We start from the raw sequence: 6,043 nt of genomic DNA on the forward strand, positions 1-6,043 counted from the left end.
AAACTGTTATTCGGTTTCATTTTATATACATTGTAGTTTCATTACAACACAACTACAGTATCATTTCGATTTAACTACAGTTCTATCATTGGACAATATACACTTAAATATGTGAAACTAATATTCAGTTTCATTTTATATACATTGCAGTTTAATTTCAATACAACTACAGTTTCATTTCAATTCAATTACAGTTTCATTTGATAATATAAATACAATATGTGAGACAGTTTCATTTTAGATGCATTGTAGTTTCATTTTGTAATTAACAAACCAAAAATACGGGCTCCGTTAAGATGTACCTGCGGCCATTTCTTTACTTAAATAAACGACGCTGTTTTTTGACCATAGTCTACAAAGCTTTGTGGACCACGGTCCACGATATAATTGTTGTCTTTGCACATGCCCAATAAAAAATTGTCATAGACGATTTCTGAACTTGAATCTTGTTATGGGCCCAATTGACACTTGTAATTGATCCGTAGGTTGATTCATATCAACCAATGGGTATACGCCTATTATTGAGAACGAACTGTATTGTTGTGGACTATGTAAATGTATTAAGTTTTCCTTCCCTAAGTATCTAAAAGAATTAGTTTTTGTCCAAAAAAAATTGACATTTTAAATAATCATTTTGAGGTATTAATTTGACTGCGGTCCAATTTCAATTTGAATTAAGTCAAAATGTATGCAGATTCTCCTTGTTGAGAGATTGAGTTTGATATATTATATACTCAAAATGGATAATCGGTGAATATAAAAATAATTATGATTGTGTATCATTTGAGTTAGAAAAAAATGTAATTTGAAAAAACTAACATTTGTTCCACAATGAAAAAGCATGTGAATTTGCACTTATATAAATATATTTTAACTTTTTAAGGAATTGAAATTGTATTATATAGAGGTTCCACCTTAATCACGTTATACGTAATTTGTATTAAATTTTCCTTTATTTGGGTTTATAAAAAAAATCAAAAAACAAAAACAAAAAATAAAAAACAAAAAAAAAATCAAAAAATCAAAAAAAATCAAAAAACAAAAAAAAACAAAAACAAAAAACAAAAACAAAAACAAAAACAAAAAAAAACAAAAAAAAAAAACAAAAAAAAAAAAAAAACCAAACAAAAACAAACAAAAAAAACAAAAAAAAAAAAAACAAAAAAAAAAACTTTCTAATATCACTATAATTACTTCATCATTTGAGTCTTCCAATACGAAAAAATGCGAAAGTTAGAAACTTTTGTACTTCTCTCAATTCTTTAATAAATTGCCTACAAATTTACAATTAGTTTTTTTAATCTTTTTTTTTTTTTGAGGTAAACTAAGGAGATTGGAAGTTGTCAACTAATATATAGTGTGATGACATATCTCTTACGTACCATTTCAAAAGGGTAGTCATAAGATTAAATTTCAGTGGTGGGGACATTGATTCTTTAGATTAAGAAAGATCAAGAAAATTTAAAACAGATACTATATTTTAAAAAATCATGCGTATTTCAGAAAAGGAGATTATTGGAAGTTCAATGGTTAATATCCTAACTTATAGTCAAAGGGTAGTGACTATTAGGACTCTATGTATATGAGTCTGTTTAGAACTTCTTATCCTTGTCACACTGTGACTCTCTACTTCTTATCATTGTCACACTGTGACTCTCTATTCTATATATTCACATCATCTGATCTCATTGTAATCAAGTTCAGAAAATATAATACAATCAGTTCTCATCTGGTATCAGTTAGCTAGGGTTTTGTGATTCATAAAATTAAGAAGATGCAGCGCTGCGATGGAAACCTTAATTACCGTGGAGGTCAGCAACGTGGCTTCGATGATCCGTGTCAAATCTATAAAGGTTTCGGCCACACAGGAGTCAATTGTTTTTGGCGCTATGATGATCCGTGTCAAATTTGTAAACGTTTTGGTCACACGGGAGCCAATTGTTTTTGGCGCTATGATGATCCGTGTCAAATTTGTAAACGTTTTGGTCACACGGGAGCCAATTGTTTTTGGCGCTATAATGATCCGTGTCAAATTTGCAAAAGTTTCGGTCACACGGGAGTCAACTGTTTTCGGCGATATTCAGGGGCTCCGGGTTCTCAGGCTAATTTGGTGTTTCAGAATGGTTTAGTTGCTAAAACCTCGTCAAATTCTCATACTTGGGTTCCGGACACTGGAGCCACAAATCATGCAACTCCGAACATCGCTGCCCTTTCTACATCGGAGAAGTACACTGGTAATGACACTTTACGTGTCGGTGACGGTATGGGTTTATCTATTAGTCATGTTGGCCATGCCTCTTTTAATACCCCTTCTAGATCATTTACATTGTCTGATATACTTCACGTTCCGCGTTTGTCTAATTCTTTATTATCTGTTCAGAAGTTTGCATCCGATAATAAAGTCTTTTTTGAGTTTCACCCCTCCTTTTTTGTTGTAAAAGATATCAATACCAAGGAAATACTTCTTCGGGGCAATAGTTCGGGGGGACTATACACACTTTCATTACCTAGTTCGTCTCCGTCAGCGTTTATTTCCGCTCGTGCCTCAGCTTCCACTTGGCACAATCGTCTAGGTCATCCTCATAACCGTGTTCTTAGCCATATACTTCGTTCTTGTTTGGTTAGTGGGTCTCGTGATAATATTCGTTGTCATAATTCTTTATGCAATGCGTGTCAATTAGGCAAATCTGCCCGTTTTCCCCTCCCCCGTGTTGCTTCCTCTAGTTCTCAAGTCCAAGATCTTATTTACACAGACATTTGGGGTCCTGCGCCCACTTTATCTACTTCTGGCTTCCGTTATTTTGTGATCTTTGTGGATGACTAATCCCGTTATACATGGTTCTTTCCTATGAAATTAAAGTCTGATCTTTATGTCATCTTTGATAAATTTCGTACTCTTGTTGAACGGTCCTTTAATTGCAAAATAAAGGCCATTCAGTCTGATTTAGGTGCTGAGTACAAAAAGTTGCATTCTTTGTTTGTTCAATTAGGAATTCAACATAGACAATCCTGTGCCTATACACATGAACAGAATGGTCGTGTTGAACGAAAACATCGTCACATTGTTGAAACTGGTCTGGCTCTTCTAGCTCATGCTCTGTTCCTTTGAAATTTTGGGATTTTGCCTTTGAGACTGATGTCTATTTAATTAACAGAATGCCATCTTCTGTATTAAATAACTCCAGTCCTCATCTCCTGTTACATAAATCCCCTCCTTCCTATCTTTTTCTTCGTGTCTTTGGGTGTTTATGCTACCCTCATCTTCGACCATATAATCGTCATAAGATGTCATACAGGTCTTCTCCATGTGTCTTCCTAGGTTATCCTGAGTCCTTTAGGGGGTACAGATGCATGGACTTACATACTAATAAGATTTACACATGCAGGCATGTCAGATTTGATGAAGAAGTTTTCCCCTTTGCTACTAAAACTTCTTTGCAGGATCTATCTACTCCGTTTTCTGGACCTTGGGTGGAATCTGTTCTCAGTCACAGCACACCTATTCCTGCCGTGTCCAATGATGAGCTGCCAGAACCGCCGCTACCTGCTTCATTCGAACCAGCCATGGATCCTGGACAGGCTGCCTCGTCGGGTGATCCTGTGGAGCCTGTTGCTCGCCGGCGAGGCCGTCCACGTGGGCGGTCCATCAGGTCCAATGTCCGTACTCACTCTATGGCCACTCGCAGCAACGCAGATGCTCATCTTTTTGCTCTAGCAGCTCAAGTGCATCCAACGGAACCCACATGTTACTCTCAAGCTGTCAAATATCCTGAGTGGCGTGAAGCCATGGACCAAGAATTCAATGCTCTCCTGCATAACCACACATGGTCTCTAGTTCCACCCACTGCAGGTATGAATATTATTGGCTGTAAATGGGTGTTTCGTACGAAGAGAAAGACTGATGGTGCTATTGAAAGGCATAAAGCCAGGCTGGTTGCGAAAGGTTTTAATCAGGTTCCAGGTCAGGACTTCTTCGACACTTTTAGTCCAGTGGTAAAGCCTACGACTGTAAGACTCCTTCTATCTCTAGCTTTATCATCTGGGTGGTCTATCAAACAGCTAGATGTTCATAATGCTTTTCTGAATGGTAATCTGGCTGAAACAGTTTATATGAAGCAACCCCCTGGTTATATTGATGCTAACTTCCCGAATCATGTTTGTTTGTTAAAAAGATCTCTGTATGGGTTAAAACAAGCTCCCAGAGCTTGGTTTAATCGACTACATACGTTCTTACTATCGGTTGGCTTTCAAGCATCCAAGACAGATGTCTCTCTGTTCTATTACTCTAAAGACTCTGCTTTGGTTTATCTATTGGTGTACGTGGATGACATTCTTGTAATGGGAAGTGATCAGGGTATTATGTCTCAGCTCTTGTCCAAACTGTCTGCTACATTCAAAATCAGAGATCTTGGTGAACCAAATTTTTTTCTGGGTATTGAAACAGTTAAGAGTGACAATGGGATTATTTTATCTCAACAACGGTATATGAATGATATTTTAAAACGGGCTGGAATGTCTGAATGCAAACCCCTTTCTACACCTATCTCTGTCTCGAAAACAGTCCCCTTCAATTTAGATCTATATGATGATCCCACACAGTACAGGAGTCTAGCTGGAGCACTGCAATATCTCACTGTCACACGACCTGACCTATCCTTTGCAGTTAATCAGTTATGCCAGCATATGCATGCCCCCACCATATCACACTGGGAGCAGCTCAAACGGGTACTCAGGTATGTTAAGGGAACAGTTGATCATGGTTTACGCATACGGCGGTGCTCATCTAGAGACATTCATGCTTTCTCTGATTCTGATTGGGCTGGTTGTCCTAACGATCGAAAATCCACGAGTGGTTTTGCTGTTTTCTTGGGGAGTAATCTTATATCGTGGGTTTGCAAGAAACAGAGAACTGTTGCCAGGTCATCCACTGAGGCTGAATACAAAGCTCTTGCAGATGTTTGTGCTGAGGTTCTATGGATTATGTCATTATTGCGTGAGATACAGATTCCGGGTATTTCCATTCCAAAATTATGGTGTGATAATCTAGGAGCTACATATATGAGTGCCAATCCAATCTTTCATGCGCGCACCAAGCATGTGGAGATTGATTATCATTTTGTTCGTGATCGAGTAGCTTCGGGCGATATCCAAGTCAACTTCATCTCCACAAAGGATCAACTTGCTGATATCTTCACCAAAGCTCTTCCTGGACCTAGATTTTCTTCCTTAAGGGACAAGCTACAGGTTACTAGTATACACTGTGCTTGAGGGGGAGTATTAGGACTCTATGTATATGAGTCTGTTTAGAACTTCTTATCCTTGTCACACTGTGACTCTCTACTTATCATTGTCACACTGTGACTCTCTATTCTATATATTCACATCATCTGATCTCATTGTAATCAAGTTCAGAAAATATAATACAATCAGTTCTCATCGTGACATTAGAAAACAAGATTTAAGGTAATTTCCCATAATTATAAAACCAAAAAAAAAAAAAAAAAACAGTAATACCAATTTTTTTTTTTTAAGCAGTAATACCAATTTAGTTATTATATTATTTACATATCAATTTTTTTGTTTTGTTTTACTAAGTAAACCACTCGAATTTAGCACATTACGAGACCTCTCAAAAGTATGACAGGTCTCATGACATCTTTAACTTACTTTTTGAAGTTTCTTCCCACGAAATTCCTCTTGTGCATGATAGTCAACATGAAAGTCTTAAGAGACGAGGACCTTTACTTACGTGATATCTTTCATGATAGCATAATTTCCTTTATGAAGTTGTGTCTCACACCACCCTTCACAGGCGTAAAAAACTTCATGAGAACATCTCCTCATCTTGCTTCTTCCTATACTACCAATCACACAATTGATCTATTCAAGGAATATTAAAGCAATTCGTACCCAAATTTGATCAAAATATACATCACAAATTAGTACAAATGAACACCTATCGCATATTATCATTTATCAGCTCTTAAACTTATTTGCAAGCTAGCTTAGTCCACTACATTTTTTTTGCACCTAATAGAATTAC

Source organism: Ipomoea nil, unplaced genomic scaffold (genome assembly GCF_001879475.1).
Source record: "Ipomoea nil cultivar Tokyo-kokei standard unplaced genomic scaffold, Asagao_1.1 scaffold1237, whole genome shotgun sequence".
NCBI classification, from domain to species: domain Eukaryota; kingdom Viridiplantae; phylum Streptophyta; class Magnoliopsida; order Solanales; family Convolvulaceae; genus Ipomoea; species Ipomoea nil.